This window comes from Gobius niger (genome assembly GCF_951799975.1).
Source record: "Gobius niger genome assembly, chromosome: 8".
NCBI lineage: Eukaryota > Metazoa > Chordata > Actinopteri > Gobiiformes > Gobiidae > Gobius > Gobius niger.
This window is the reverse complement of record NC_136859.1, coordinates 9906865-9924123: the sequence shown is the minus strand read 5'-3', so window position 1 is coordinate 9924123 and position 17259 is coordinate 9906865. Positions and strand designations below refer to the sequence as shown.

Sequence of the window (17259 nt, the reverse complement as noted above, 5' to 3'; positions counted from 1 at the left end):
TTGTTTATACAGTTTTATATATTTAAATATATAAAATGTTTATATATTGTTTTTCTACTTCTGAATTGATTGATTGTGTTACAAATAATGTTGATAACAAATTATAGTTGGGAGTGAAAGACTGGTCTGGTCAGGATTTCACATTTGCTTGCAGAGTTGCTCCTTAAAACAGTTAAAAACAAGCTTTCAATTTCAGCCAATGACATGCTAACAAATCCATGGCACAGAAAAGGTTCCCATTAAAAAAGTGCACAGCTTTATGTGCATTTCAGGATTACTTAAAACAGCATGAATTAGAGAGAATATGACTATGTGTTTGACATGAGAACAGCATTATAACATGGTTAAATCTGAGAAGGGTAAATTTTACATGATGTCACCATTAAAAATGTTGTTTATTTATTACTTTTTAACAAATGTGTTTGAGTTAGTTAATAAGTTTATGAACAGTATGTATAGTATTATGTATATATGGAGGAAGCATCTGGAAATGTCATGAATGCATGGTAAAATTTTGTAAAAGCTGCACATGGTAATGTAAAAAATAGACATGTGTATAATATTGAATGTACATTGAACTTGCAATAAACAATCAATCAATCAAAATATAATATGTATCATAATATCAATATTTTTTACACAATTTGTGAAAAGCCTTTTTTCCCGTCATTCTGCGATGGCGTCACTTTAGTCAAAAAGTCACATTGTCTGGATCGGCGTGTGCGTGAGTTAAAGAGCGTGCCTTCATTTAGACTGTCAGAAAATGCATAAATTCCTGATGAGTCTTTGGCGCTGGCCACACGTCCTTCACATTTTAGGAAGATTTAATTATGAATATAATGGACACTTCTCCCCCGACACAATTAAACCGGAGCTGGGCGAGGTCCTCCTAATGTCTCCATAAAATTAGAGCAATATACCGTCCCGCTCGGTGATAAATTCCACTGTCAAAGACAAATTTGAAATAAATCTCTCGCTACGGACTTCCAGCTTGTCGCACTCTGATAATTTTCCACAATATCCTTTGCAACCCCCCAGGGACAAATCTTTTCTCCCCACTCCCTCCCTCCCTTCAGTCCTCCCTGTTTGTTTCAATGGCTGTAAAATGCTGGTTGCTTTGCTGAAATACTGCAATGCTTTATCTATATATTTTTCTCTCTTCCTTGGGCTGGGGGTGCACAACCTTGGACCCTCCCTCCTTGACCATATACACTGCAAAAGCAAAAAAGGAAAACAGCTAAACGGCCACGTTAATGGTAATCAAATTTACACAGTGGATGATTGCAATTATTAAATCGCAGAGTGTGTGGTTCTTGTGTAAGCTTAGCAGTTATATTTATGTTATATTTCTGTCTTATCTCAAATGTTTTTTTCTCCTCCTTTGTAAACAATGTGCTTTTAAATTTAATTTAAAAGAAATCTAATCAAAACTGCAACATTTGTCAAGAAAATTCCAATCACAAAATCAAGCAGTCCTTTATGTCTCACGATTCTTTACATTTGACATGCTTTTTTGAGTATTGTCTACTTAATTCTTGCAAAACTGTCCAATAAATTACTTATTTATTACAGGAATTCTGCAGGGCGTTAAAAGTCATTGAATGAACTATGCCAAAATGAAGGCCTTGAATGTCATTAAAAAGAATACATTTAGTTTTAACAATTGCAATTCCGAGGGAGAAACTGACAGCTTTCTTTGTATTCATAACGTCAACAAAACACAACATGAATCATCTAAAACACATTTAACTGGGAGTTTTTGAGTACATTTTCAGCACATTTTCTATAGGTTTTACACAAATTTGTTCTCAAAAGTCCAATTTGCTTTATTTCCCATCATGTATCTGTTTAATGGAAGTTTACATTAAAAAATGAATGAATAGAAATGACGAAAGCATCAAGGTTTTGCATTTGAGTCCTTAAAACTAATGTGTTTGTGTATTAAATTGGCGTCAACTATAGCAATATATAATATAATATAATATATATAATGTAATTTACTGTATTACTATCATCCTCAAATGAGCTGGAAGTATCTTGAACCTACAATCTAGTAAAAGCTCTCCCAACTTGAAACACCTTGTCAGATCTACTCAAAGCATGACATTGTGAGTGTAATTCCCCCTCGTTTTGATTTTGCAGTGTCGTACATGATGCTGCTGTGTTGTGGGGTTCATATAAGATGGGGATCGGGTGCTGGTGGTGGTGGTTGGGGGGGGGGAGGCCGTGGTAGCCAATGACGTGGGTGCGACATGTAACCGCAGAGCGAGAGAGGAAATCAATACATGAAAGGATGAGGAGCACTGGGCTGGATTACCGTCTGGGGCCCTGGCTATAACGGGAGGGGAGGGCTGGGATGGGGGGGGGGGTGAGGGGAGGTTTGAGGGGGGGGGGGTGTAGATGAGGCCTGAGGGGTGATGCTGGATGTGTGTTTGGGGGGAGGGAGGGGGGAGAGGGGTGCGCAGAGGCCAGATTGTCCAGTCTCCTCTTTCTCTCTCTCTCCTCCTCCTCCTCCCTGACCAAGCGCCCTTTCAATCTCAAACACTCTATGGTCTTAATATTACTACCTGATTTTCATTAAAGGGAAAAAAGAGAGAGGGTAACCAGAATCAGCTGCAAACAAAAGCCTTTATCATTCGTATCAATTTGTGGCCTGGTGTTTACTCTGGCCAATCTCAAGTTTACACACAACATGGTCAAGCTCTCAATCATCCAGGCATTTTCTCTGTAGTAGAGGTCATCAACTCATTTAAGACTCTCCCCGCATCACAATCATTGTGGCATATTCTGGTTAAAAATGTCCAAATATGTGCATGTTTTTTTTTTTGTTTTTTTTTGAGGTGAGACTTTTTGTCCATCTGACAACCATCAGTTGGAAATCAGACCCAGGTGTTGTGTTGATGAGCCGCTACAGTCCAGTTCCTTGACAAACTCGTAACTCATGGCTTCTTTGTGAAGCTCCATCGGCCACATTATTCTGTTGTGTCAATCGTATTGGGGCTGTGCCTGAAATTAAATTTAATGGCCTGAGAAATTGACAGGTCTGGAGTCAATCCTGGGGCAGTAACAGCACATAGTTTGGTGATTTTTTGACAAATAAGAGTGATTTTTTTGTGTGTGTGTTAAAAGCTTTCAGAGAATAGTGCATTCATTTAAAAGCTCTGTCCTGTTTTTATTTATTAAACCATATTCATAAAACCATGACACATACTATTTATTTGCATGTAATCTTAGTGTGGAAATATCAAGCATTATGTCGGTTTACAACAACATTGTATAATTTATTATGCTACGTAAATGCATATTGAATTGAATATATGGGGTAGCCACACTTTATTGTTTCAGCCTACTCCGTTTTGAGCATCCACAATTGTATAGTTATGAATTTTTAAAGAAAAAAGAATGTAAATTGCTCAAAAATAAACTAAACTGAATATGTTGGGTTCTTCTACATTGCTATTTGACGTTTAAAACTTAAAATTGTTTTTGTAAAGTAAAAGTGACAGAATGGGGAAGTCAGAATTTAAAACTGGCCCGGGGCACCTTCTGCATTCAGTAGTGTAGGAGCAACACACTGAATATGGGTTTACTTTCAACTAAAGGCATGGAATAACAAATCAATGGCAGCATAATGAACACACTTTGAGCACAAAACAGCACTTAATGGGTCCAGTGTTGCATTATGGGCTTTCATAATGTGAAGGACAGTTTTCAGTTCACTCTTGTCACGCAACAAACTCCAGGAAACACAGATCGGACCACTTCAACAGTAGAAGAAAACTAAAAACTGCGTAACTGAGGCGAAATACCACTATGAGCGATAAAACTTAAAAGCTAAGATAAGTCGATTTAAATCAAGAGAAGTCAGTAAACATGTTTTGCTCTCAACAAATCTGCTAACTCTGACTTTTCCCCATTGACACTTCCTCTACATTTTCGCTGCGTATTCACCTATGGGAAGTTCAATTGAGAATCTGCCTCCACTCCACACTTGACCCCTCCCATGAAGCACCCTCACCCTCCTCCGCTCCCTTCGGTATCGGCCCTCTGGTGCAGATAGACCTTGGACTTCTCTCCGGCTCTGCACCAGACTCCATAATGCGTGTCTGAATGCGCTGAACGCTACGGGCCACCCCCGATAAACCCGCCGCTATCTGTAACAGGGGGGGGCGTAATCACCTCATGTTACCAGGTAAATTAAAAACACGCACGGCGGGGAAAGACTTGTGTGTGCTCCAGTGCATGTGCGGGTTTGCCAAGTCTTCAGCCGCAGCCCCTGATAATAAATATCTATTATAAACATCATTATTATTGGGCCAATCTTCCCCAATAACCGAGCCGCTGTGAAAGGTGGCACAGGGGACCGGCAAAGGGATATTGGCAATATATCAGCATTGATTATTGAGAGCGCTGACCGAGTGAGAAAGAAATAGAGGGAGGCAAAGTTAATAAAAACTCATAAAAAAAAAAAAAGACATGGAATTCACAGAGAACAGGGGCTTTTGCCGGATCAGCTGCTTGTCGGCGGAAAGACACCAGATAAAGCGAAGCACCAAGATAACCGCCATGTCTATTGGGCTACATTTTTATCGCCTTGACTGGCATCTACATACATGGTTGCTCTTGCCGGGGTTGTGTCTTCTCGGATTGATCGCTTCGATTTGAACTCGGTTGCGGTGGGATTCAAAAGCTCCATCGCCCACGTCGAGCGCCACACAAACTTTTACTTTTTCCTCTCACCCCCGCAGAGAGGTGGGTAGAGAAGCCAAAATATTAGAGTGACAAGAAGTCATCCAGTGGTGACTCAGGAGTGTGAGTGTGGTGTAAATACGACTTAAGTACTGAGTGACTGCAAGAGATTTACTGAGTTTTGACTGACAAAACATAGAAAAAGAGAATGCTTTTGTGATTTAATACATAATAAAGTGGGCCTAAAATTATTAAAGCAGAACTTATGCCGCAGAGGCAATAAGCGTCATAGCAGGTTGCATTTTTTTTTACTCGTTAATTGTCTGTATGAGTAAATGCAACACTGACTGAAAAGACAAAGGGAAATTGTGCCACAACCCAATTACACAATGGAGATATTTTTTTTTCACTCAAACTTGGCTGTAAATATAATTGGCTGTTTAAAGTGGCGCTAACCGGCAGTTAGCTTTGCCTGTTTGCCTGTTAGCTTCTTCTTCGTGATTCCATTGGCGTGTATTGGGGCTGCGGGTCGGAGCAGGGAAAGTTGCAAGGGTGGTTTTCTGGCCACAGACACCAGGGGGAGATGAACGACCTCACAATCATCCAATTAACACTTGTATTACCTCCAGAGGGATTACGAAAATGATTTATTGAGGAAAACAAGTTACTTAGTTCTGCTTTAAAATAACGTATAAGAAATACCTGTTTTAAAGAGGCTGTACATATGTTTTGCTTATTTTATTTATATGCAAAGTGAAAGTAGTTTTACCCACAATTTGTGTGGGGAAAAACTGACCGATCGTAACCTTTTCCTTAAAACTAAATCTTTTTTTTTTAAATATATATATACTAAAATATTTGTCTTCTAGAACCAGAAAACATTTTCCATCATTTATCGGATCTGAAACAGCCAAGTGACTTCCTAATGCTGTCCCTGCGGGTGGCGATACCAAACTAGTATCGTTTAACTGTTAAACTTTAACGGTACCCAGCCCTTGTGAAGAATTAGGATTTTTTAAGATGCTACATGTAAACATTTTTGAGCTTATTGCTGTTTGTTACCTCTACCTTTCCAGGAGGCATTGTCCTTACCCCCTGCCTCCTTCCCATTTCTTCACACAGCTTATCCCTCATTGCAGTGACAGAGAGACAAAAAAAATGTCACCAGAGCATTGCCTGTGCGAAACAAGACGCTGAAGCTCCTTCTGAACTAGAGCCAAATGCTGGAGAGCAAAGGGAGGGGGGAACAGAGGCGACTTCTAGGCCTGTCACGATATCAAATTTGAAGTTTGATATATTGAGGCAGGAAAGTATCGCGATGAACTATATTATTGATTCCAACGATACTAGATACTGTCAACTCTCAGGCACAAAAATGACGGTAAACCTTTGTTCTAAAAGTGCATAATCATATTCTAAAATACCATGTAACTCAATTTGCTTCAGTTTGAAGCATTCATTTTAATGCAAATGAATGTACAGACCATAAATATCGAGCCCAAAAATGTATCGTTTATCTGTTATTTGTTGAACCATAAGTTGATACAGTAATTATTGAGACAGCACTAGCGATTTTTTTTATTGAGCGGAAAGATTGACCCAAGGAAAACTTCGAATTAACTATTTTAAGTACGTATAACCCTCACTTTGTCACAGCTGGGAAACAAAAAGAAAAAATGTGTGCTTGTCAACATGAAGTACTCACAAGCACAGCACCACTGATTTACTCACAGTGGAAAGACTAACCAAATGTTAAGCTCCGGTAACAGAGGCTGTAACAGATTGATGTTTCAAAACTTACTACTTACTCAAAAGCAAGTAAAGGTTCTGTGTCATAAAAAAGTACAATTTCTTCCCAAAAAAAAAGTTGACTGAATATAAGCGATTCCTCCCCACCTCTGCACTCGCGCTCGCCCTGACACCAGAGCTGCAGCTCATAAAGGCCCATGCATCATATCCATATTATGTCGACAAATCTATACATCATGTCAGAGCGCGGCTTTCGTGAGTATTGCATTTTCTGTGTGCGCGGCGGAGAGGATATGAGAAGAGCGTGCGGCGTGCTGGGCAGTGAGGGAGCCTTGTCCATTCTAATAGGGCCTTGTTAGGGCGCTGACAGAGGCGGGCCGCTATTGATTGGCCCCCCGCTATACGGCGTTATTGATGAGTGAGGATTTAATTTCAGCAGCTCGTTTGTCAACATGACGTGAGCGTTTAAGTACGGCCGTGACATGGACGTGGTCACCTGCAGATGAGAGGGTCGCGTCGACTCAGACAATATAAACAACGGCGTGTTAAAGTGCATTATGACAGAGAGATGGTCAGCGGTAAGAAGACTGTGAGGATCTGACTTGAGTAGTATTTGTGTAGAGAGCTGGTTTCTGTTTCTACTTTTGAAAGATAAATATAATACTTTTTACTCCTATGTGAAAAAGCTCCAAAGTAAAATCATTTTAAAGTAAGCCACATGTTTTGTGTGATTTAAATGAGCTGTAGATGGCACTTTGCATTTGTTAATGACACTGGCTCACCACAAGGAAGAAGGTTTGTCCCCGTATTCTTGCTGTACAGGTGGTGGTGAATTTACACACAAAATTACTACTATGATCATCTATATAAGCCTTATCTGATTTGTAGAAAGCTCCTTTGTGAATTCCACGTGTAGTAATGCCAGCCGCAGGTAAACAAACTACTGTAGATCCGGTAACCTAGCAGATCACTCCGCCGCTGCGTAGCTTACAACCAGGAAGCTGATGCTGTTCAAATATAAGTTCTTTGAAATGCAAAATGGTTATATTTCAAGAATTATTCAGTCAACACAGACATTTATACGGGTAGTCTGGTGTTATAAGTGATTTGCCTCAGGTGCACTGTGCTTGGGTCAGACTGCTTTTAATGCAGGCTACTAGTTACCATAGACATGCGCTAGCCTAAAACCACTAAACTCTTCAAATGAGGCCCTATGTCCTGAAATATCGCTTTAAAGTCCCTATACAAGCAATGCAAGAGGAAGCCACAAAATTACACAGGGTCACTGTCACAGAAATGCTGGAAAACTATCCAGCAAGTTCATGAAATTGATGCTTTATATTTTGATGCACAGTGTTTTTCCTGCAAATGTCTGAGTTTACAATGTACTAAAGGGGGGGAGGGGGGGGGGGGGGTGCTGTGAATGTCTTTTGAGGACTCCTTTCTATGCAAAGGGTATTTTGTATTTTGTATTGTGCTGGCTCGCTTCTTGCTCCTTTTGAACTACCTTTTGAAATCAAGAACGTACGGTAAATTGCTTAAATAAACTTCGACTACGTATTGTATTTTCAAAGCAATTGCCTCAGTATTTGAAGGAGCGACTTGTACTTGTATTGGAGCTAATAATTGACCAAGTAATAACATTTTGTGAAGTAATAAAATGAAGCGCTTGCAGAGGTTTATTGTTTATCTTTGGGGACATGATGTGACATAAAAGAGTACTGTACTAAAGTAGGCTGGCCGGTTGGTCGAAAGAAATCCACCCAGTAAGGTGTTTCATTTTACGAACCAACTTTACTCCATAGATTTATAGATTTATTTATTTTTTTGTCACACTCCAGGACAGGTACGGGCAAGCTTTTTGACCCAAGGCCCATATTGGGTTAAATGGGTCATTACACTTGCCTAGCTGTCCGGGCCAATAGCAGTTTGGGGGTTGTCCAAAAAAATAACAACACAAAAAATATACTGTTATTGCCTCAACATATAAAACAACAACGAAATAGCAGCAAATACATATTACCGTCCTGTCTGTCATTGAGGACAGTGATGCTATTTCCCCTTTTCAGTCAGTGCATTGGTTAGTGGTGGTTAATCTATTCTAAAGTCATGGTGAGGCTTGAATGGTATGTGTTAGTTTACATAGTTTAATACAGTATACCCCCCAAAAATAAATAAATGAATTCTATAAACCTTTTCTCAACCTGGCTCTTATGAATTTTAAGACATTGTCCTACATATTACGTTAAAATCAGTCTTATTCCCAAAGAAAATATTTTTTTCTTTTTCTTTTTGTTAAAAAGAAATGCGATAATATTCATGAAATGTTCAGATCTTGACTTTTTACAAGAATGGATCGTCGTTTATTTCACTTCTGTTCATCACTGAGCCAACAAAATCACACATAAGGTTTATTAGAGTGTCTAGTTCAGTTATTAAAAAAAAAAAAAAAAACGCAACAAAGCCTTTGTCACAAAGTTCTGCTACACAGCCGCACAGGGGCATACTGTCCATTTACCACGTGATTATAATGTGTTGTTTATATCCTGATCTTATGTCAGTGCCCTCTGCTGGACATGTGTGGAATTCCTTTCTTTATTGAAGCTGCCCCCTAGTGGCTGGAGTGAGCATTCTGATTATTTATTTAAAAATCCATATTTCCGCACAGGAATGGGTTAGAGCCTTTTTTTTTACATACTCTGGAATGTGTGCTCTACAAGTCAGGGTCCGGATTAAATCATCTCACGGGCCAGATTTGCCTGTTGGAGACCCCTGCTATAGGCCATGGTGTTACGCCTCATTTAAAACCTATGCCCTGCAAGACTCTAAACTGATATCAAGTCATTTGTCGCTCTTTTGTTGCATTTCCATTCTACTTTTCATCATTTTTAAAAACTTTTTTGTTGTGTTTTTATCACTTTTTCGTCTTGCTTTTTCCCCCCGTGTTATTGTCGCTTTTCCAGCACGTTTTCGTCTCTATTTTGACGCCTTTTTTTAAAGCCAATCTGGAGAAAATGGGGTTGTTTCTGGCCCCCCGTAAGTGGTTACTGAGAAATCCCGAGGTTAAGATGTACAAAAGAAGTTTAAAAAGTGTATTTATCTGGCGGTTTATCATACCTTTACAGTGAATGAGGTATTGATGATTGATTGCACGTAGTCTGAAGCTTTAACCTCAATAACACGGCCTCCTTACATGGCCATTCACGTCCTTATATCCCTTATATTCCCCGCCATCATTCATGAGAAAATCCTTGAGTTTAATATTCATGGGGTCCTGTATGTTTTCAACAGTCGTATCAATCACAGAATGAATAACAAGCAATTACCGGGAGTGCCATAAAGCGTATAGGCTAATGCGAGTGCACTGTTATGACTAATGTGTAGCCTAAAGGAGGCTGGGGCTGCTCTGATTGGATAAATATTTCATGCCCCGCTGTGACTCGCTACATGACATGGCAACACATTGGTGAGAAATTGTGAAAATTGCCGTCTATGAATACATTTGTGTGTCGCCGCCATTATGCCGTAGAAGTGGGTAAATGGCCGAGCGCGTATGCAGTATTCAGCATGACCGCCCATTGTAAATCATATGGTACAGTCTGAGGGGTGTTTCTAAGATGCTTTTCTCAAGTTCTTTTCAGACCCGACAAGTTATCGCTTTAACGCCGTAGGTTGTCACTGTGTAAAATGTTATACTTACACAACAAATCCAGGCGACTTTTGAAAGACTGTTTCACAAACAGGTCACAACTCTTTGTTTAACCACAAGTTTACCACAAGCCTTAAAGTGATAGTCTGTAAGTTTACATTTTTTATCAATTGATCAATAGATTGTGTATAATTGACCGCTTAATGGAACTTAAGTAATATTATATAAGAAGATCTTTTCTAAATTCCTTCCTTTACTGATTTCAGCAAACACTATATATATATTTTGGGACCCCAGGAAGAATAGCGACAGCATGACTGCGCTAATGGGGATCCTTTCAATAAACAATAAATAAACAATATCTAGAATCACTGGGATACCACTTTGACCAATGAGACGAGCTTTCTTGTGGGCCGGCCAATCAGGAGGGGAGGGAGAGGGATCCTAGTCATTTACTTTTTGAAAATTCTGTTCCTGCTCTCTCTCATTTTGCAAACTACTTAGGATTGGCTTTCTGGTTAACGGTCATTTTGAAAGCCACTGGAGCCCGCGGCCTATCAAAATGACCCAAAAGCCACTGAAGATTTTTGCAAAAAGAAGCAGAAAAAAATATGAACGTATGGTTTTTTTTAAGGCTCTTTTTTGGAGTGTAAATTTTTTTGTCATTAGGGTCTGGAAAGGGTGTAAAATTAAGGGCCACACGAGAGAAGCAAACTTACAGACTGTCACTTTAACCGAGCGCATCATACATTTACAGGCCACTGCAATGCCTCATTTGAAAGCTAAGACCTACAAAATTGATCCAAATGGATCCTTTTCCTCGTGTTTTTGCCGCGTCGTCGCAACCATTTTTGACATTTCTTTTCATTCTTTTTTGTTGCTTTTTGTGGCGTTTTTGTTGCTTTATGGCCACACATTTCTGTCACTTTCCAGTTATTCTTTGGTTGCTTTTTTGTTGCGTTTTTATCCTCGACTCATTTTTGTTTTTGTTTTTTTCAAGACGCTTTTAGATTTGGGTAAAACCAAACTGGAGAAAATGTGCTGGGTTCAGGTGGGGGTCAAGAGTGGGACATTTGATTTGAACAAACATGAATATGATGGTTTTCTATTTATAATATTTGGAAACACTGTACCTAAAATACAAAAAGAAAACCAGTAAAATAAACAATGAGAAATTGTCTGGAACTCGCTTGATGGAAATTGTGTATGAAACGAAAGAAAAAACTCTCCCTTGTAAAGTGCTTTGTGACGTTGTCGGTGAAAAGGTTTTATTATATTTATTTATTATATTCCAAGATGACAATTCCATGATTCATCGGTTCAGGCAGCATGACGCATCATTTTCACACATGGATCGGCCACCAGAGGCCAGATCTTAACCCCATTGAGAATCTTTGGGATGTGCTGTAGAAGGCTTTGCACAGTGGTCACACTCTCACATCATCAATACAAGATCTTGGTGAGAAATTAACGCAACACTGGATCTTTTGACAATGTAGAAGCTTATTGAAACCACAGTGAATGTGTGCTGTAATCTAAGCTGTGTAATAATCATAATTGTATAATTTAATGAGGGGTAGTTTAGATTGAAAATAAAGGGTTTGTTTCTGTTCGAAAGCTCAAGCTCAAAATTGTATACCCTTTTCCTTTGTCACTTCCTGTGCCCAAGGATTAATAATAAATGTCACAAAAATGTCAAACCAGAGAAACTTTTATTTTGTTTTGGCTTTAAAACGCTTCAAGTTTTGTTCTTGTGATATAAATAATATGAACTTTATCCCTTTCAATGAAAAATCCATCATATCACGGCACACTCCCAATGAGCTCATCTAACTCTCTTTTGACTATTCCAGTTTCTAATCCACGGATTTGTCAGAGTGCAGCCAGGATTCAATAACACATCTATTACTGTGGTTCTCTCTGTTAAAAGAGAACGAGAGACATAGTTTTAGAGAGGCATTTCTCAGCCGAGCAGAGGGAGATACAGGGCAGAAAACAGCGCTCTGGCCTCTCTATCTCAGTGTGGATTTGGAGGCTTGATCGGGCGGGAGGTGGACAATCAGGACTGTGTGGCCGCTGACCAGAGCTTGGCAGCAGGGGTTATTGGCTGGAGCGCCCCCCGGGGGAGTGCTGCCTCTCCGCGGGTACTCCCTGGAGACGGAGAGAGAGGGGGGGGTGGGGGATGGAGATGGTGGCGGTGGTGTGTGGAGGGTGGGGTGGGGGGGACTGAGGCGTTTGCTGCAGGGGTCCCACAGGCTCCGGTCAAACTGAAACACGCTGGAGGGCCGTGGAGGTCACTCAGTCACCTGGGACGGTGGGCACTAGAAGAGAAGGGGGAGATTTGTCATATACCGCTGCGGGAAACATGGCTTGAAATCACTCGTCTTACTTAAAGCAAATATAAAAGGTTTCAGATTTGTTTGGTGAAATAGATGCTCAGTGAATAAAATGAAGAAAAAAAAAAGTTTGGGCAAATAAAGAACAATTCTGCATAACCCTGATGATATCTGTCTTGAATATTGCGTAAAAAAAAAGAAAACTTGAAAATACAAAATCATGACCATGTTTCAGTTGTTTGTTGAACAATCCGGCGTGTTCAGTCTCAAAATATGAGTTTCAAATACATTAGGTCAGTTTCCAAATGTGTATTTTGAGTATCACAGAAAAAGAAGCATTGTCTCTGTGAGAATTTGGAGAATATTTTGCAAAAGTGCTGCTCTTTTGTTCAGATTTTGAGGCTCTGTACTTGAGTACTTGACTTCATTTCTTCAACATACAGGTGCCTGTCATATAATTAGAATATCATGAAAAAGTACATTTATTTCTATCATTCAACTTAAAATGCTAGACTAATTTATTATATAGGCTCATTACTTGAAAGGTCACATATGTCAAGCCTTTGTTTGTTGTAATTTGGATGATTATGGCTCACAGGCCATTTTCAATATATTCTTATTTCATGAGCTTTTTAATGTGGGTTTTTTTTACAAGCTGAGCCATAATAATCAAAATTCTAACAAATATCTCACTTTGCATGTAGTGAGTGTATCATATATTATTTTCACAGTTTAAGTTGAATAACAGAAGTGAATGCACTTGATATAATTATATGACAAGCACCTGTATAAAGTTTGCTGCATATTTCGTCCTATTTAAAGCAGTCTTGTGATGACACTCCAGAACAGCTGCTGTTTTTGAGGAATGTGTTGGATAGATGCACTGTATGTTTTGGCTGATAGAGGATTCTTTCCTGTCATGGTGCTGTACAGGTGTGATTTATTTGTGCTAAGTCGCAAATTTATTATTTAGAACAATTCTTAAAATTTTCAAATTACGAAAACTATTTATTTGCAATGTTAACTTTGACTAGAGTGATGATTAACCAGGACAATCTGCATCTTCTTCAAGTAAGTTCCACAGTGTGACTTTAAATTATAAAACAGTGTCTCCAGGGTGTTCAGTAGCTCGTCTAGTGTGTTTGAAGAGGTTCCCGTTTTCTTACACCATCCTCCACCTATAAACAAACAGACACAAATCTTAAGGCATTTCACTTGTCTATAGTCACAGACCTCATGAATAGTTGTGCATGTGGATGTTGTGCATGTTACATAAAGACTAAACATTTTCCATTTAAAGAAAGCAGTTGCCGGGCACCGTGACTCACTTCTATTTAAACATGTTCCTATAATACTCAAATCAAACAAAAGGGGTGAATCAACACAACTGGACTTACTTTTAAAAAGAGCTGACAGTTTCGCTGCCCATCCAGACAGCTTCCTCAGAGCTGTTGTGTATAATACTCAAAACACAGTAAAAAGCTGCTATTAGCTATAGCTGTGTTTCCCAACCAGGGGTACAGGGACCACTGGGGGTACACAAGCATTTAGTGGCTTTTAAAAAGAAGGTGGATATGAATACTAAAATAAGTCTGAATGAAAAACCTTTTTTTTTCTTCACATTATTAATGAGTTTAATTTGGACACAAAACATTGTCTTTTTGTTGATAAATAGTCGGTTTAATTGATCACTTTCAACACTCTTGAGGAATGGGGGGAACTTGGAGTGCAGATGAAAGATCCAAGGGGTCGGCAATACAAAAAAAAAAGGTTGGGAATCACTGAGCTATAGGATTATACTGAAGGTCGTGTCGTCCTGTACTGTTGCAGCATCAACAACTTCATAGTCAAAGTTACAACAACACAGGAAATATAACTAAACACCATGATCATCAGCCTAAAAAACATATTCATTTTTATGATAAAGTTAAGGTTAGGCCTAGCAGTTCGCTGTATAATGTTAGATTAAAGGAAAAATCACCATCTCATAAACACAGAGAAAAGTCTGAAAGCTCAAGTGAACATTTTGCATTTACTGTATTTAGATCATAAAGCGGTATTTTATAAACCCATATTTTAGAGGCCATAACCTAAAACATTCCCTTAATCTGACATATTTTGTGTTGTTTATTACTGATTCTCAAATAATTGGGCGGCACGGTAGCACAGCGGTTAGTGCTTGTGCTTCACAGCTAGAAGGTCCGGGTTCGATTCCCACCAAGGACGGGGCCTTTCTGTGTGGAGTTTGCATGTTCTCCCCATGTCTGCGTAGGTTTCCTCTGGGTACTCCGGTTTCCCCTACCACTAAAAACATGTACAATAGGCCAGGATGTATGAGAGTGTGTTTGAGAGTGCGCATGGGGGACGACGGATGAAAATTAGCCTAAGGCTACAATCCGGTGTGGCTTGTTCATTAACTTGCACTGTCCCTACCAAATAAACCATAAATAAATAAATAAAGGAAGTGAAGAGGTCAAATTTGCATAACTGTTGCCGTGCATCCATGCGTTACACCAATCAGAAATGAGTGAGTCAGACTTATATGTGACTTTTCCACTTTCTATGACGCAGATGTTCTAGAAAGAACTGTTCCACTTAAAATTGCCACTGCACTGATTTGCAACAAAGGCAATACTCAACAAAGACCTTTTCTCATCAAAGTGAGTCCTAATTAGAAATGAAAACGTGTCATATGCACTTTAATATCCAAAACTCATTCTTCCATTTCCGTCTATCTTGTGGCCTCAACTTTTTTTTTGGGCCCGGCCGTTGTAAACTCAAAGTGTCATGCGTGCAAAGAGAGTGTTTAGTTGTCTTAGCACCCGTTTTACAAAAAAAAAAAAAAAAAAGGAATGAGAGAGAGATAGAAAGGCCCCTAAAAAAAAAACCTGCGTGCACAAGTGTGTGTGTATGTGGGGGGGGGTCAGACACAAGTGGGGTGCATGCCTCATAGGTGCTAGCATCACCTCAACCTCACCAACACCATCTTTTTCCCCTCTCTCCTTCAATCCCTCCCTCCCTCCCTCCCTCTCTCTCTCCATCCCTCCTTCCACAGACGCGCACAACCACACTACATTCTACAAGAAATAATTGCTTTTGTCTGGAAGGAGTGCGGTGGGCAGGCAGAGGAGAGGAGGAGGAGGGAGGGGGGGCGGGAGGGAGGGAGGGAGAGGGGGCGCGCGCCGATTCCTTCGGCGGAGAGAAAGGGGGTCTTTGAGGGACAACCGGTCGCTGCTCTGCAAAAAAAAAAAAAAGACGATCAGCAACATGACTTAAAACGTGTTCAAATCGGAATTGTTTGGAGACATCTTGACTCTCCGTAAACTGTCTGTCGAGATGACTTGGGTTTAATGTGGGCGGATTTTTCTTTTTTTTCCCTTTAAAAGCAAAAGTGCCTGTCAGAGGAGTATTGATATTGAACTTAGCAAGTCAAGTCAATTGGCCATAAAACAAATCGTATCTCCATTGATAATTTGCTTGAAAGCCTTTATCTTTAAATAAGGTATATTTACATAAAATTATGATATGACACGATACGAGGAATTATCATGATATCTGGTAACTTGAGTATCGATTACAATAATATTTTACGATATTTTACTAAACCATGTCCACACAGTGTACATTACTCCATTGAATTCAAATAAACTTCATAATCATTTTCAGATATGTTGCACAGCCTTAAAATAGAAACAAATCTCCACCTATAGGACATGGAGAGGCAAAATTAAAGTACAATATTCTGACTTGATATATAGATTCTTTTTTATAGCGTTCCCCCTCTCTGCTCCTCTTTCTCCTTGCTCCCCTCCGCTCCCGTGTCATCTGTCATTTGTGAAGCGTAGGGGCCATAGGACAATAAAGCCCTCTGCAGGGGATGACATTTTTCATAATTGCGAACAGAGGACTGTTTCTTCCACATACAGCCTCGCGTCCATGAGAAAAAACCACGTCTCGCCATTTGATATCTCCTTTTTTTTACATTCCAAATTGGTCTTGATCAGTAATCTTTAAGTGGTCCTCCGGGATGGCAGCTTTCGAAGTCTATACGCCGGGGCTGCTCATTCCTATCGATTTGCCCGTATTGACCAGGATGTTTAAGCTATGGATTTTTCTATTTAAAAATCTATATCGACAATAATCGGGTGTGTAAGCGGGGCTGGCGCTGACTGATGCGGGCTCGTAATTGACAGCGCGTTGGCGGCGAAGGAGCGGGACGAGGCGGGGGGGTGGGAGTCGGGGAGAGGCGGCGGAGAAAAGCCCAGGTTAGGTGAACTCGAGGCGGGTAGAGGAGGCAGGGAGATGGGTGGGTGACCGGAGGATGTCAGTGCCGAATTTCCTAGAGTGGTTTCATGTTGTTGAATGTGGTGATGTAACACTTCATAATAAGGCTTACCAATAAAGCATATAAGAGCTTTTCCAAACACTGTCATCTGGACTGGGTTCTTGACGTTATTCGAACATCTTTGCTCAGATGGAGCCTTCACAAAACATATTGCCACTAAATTTGGGATTGGTGGCCTTTCACTGGTGCCAGTCCAGTTGACAGTATTTGAAACTCTCTACAGCGATGGATAATCCCTGATCAATAATTTTTAAAATTACAGTATTAAGTATTAACTCTTTGCTTACTAACATTCATTCATACAGTGGGAGGAAAAAGTATGTGAACCCTTTGGAATTTCTTACATTCCTGCCTAAATTGGTCTCATGAGTAAATAGTGTCTGCTTAAACTAATACCACCCAAACAATTACATGCCATCATAGTAAGGCCATAACATGTAAACATTCACAGGACAGCTTGGAATAAGTAAGTGAACCCAGGAATCTCGCTG

At 39.8% G+C, this 17259-nt stretch overlaps 2 protein-coding genes and 1 long non-coding RNA gene across 3 annotated transcripts in view; all 3 read left to right on the top strand.

Moving 5' to 3' along the window:
* dedd1 (death effector domain-containing 1) overlaps positions 1-17259 on the top strand; it is a 516989-nt gene that overhangs the window by 51984 nt on the left and 447746 nt on the right. The window lies entirely within an intron of this gene.
* Positions 1-17259, top strand: part of pou2f2b (POU class 2 homeobox 2b) — a 126302-nt gene that overhangs the window by 36443 nt on the left and 72600 nt on the right. The gene's annotated exons all lie outside the window — the stretch shown is intronic.
* On the top strand, positions 12021-12516 carry LOC306966444. The gene is made up of 2 exons (XR_013793105.1): positions 12021-12262; positions 12298-12516. It is a non-coding gene; the product is annotated as an uncharacterized lncRNA (long non-coding RNA).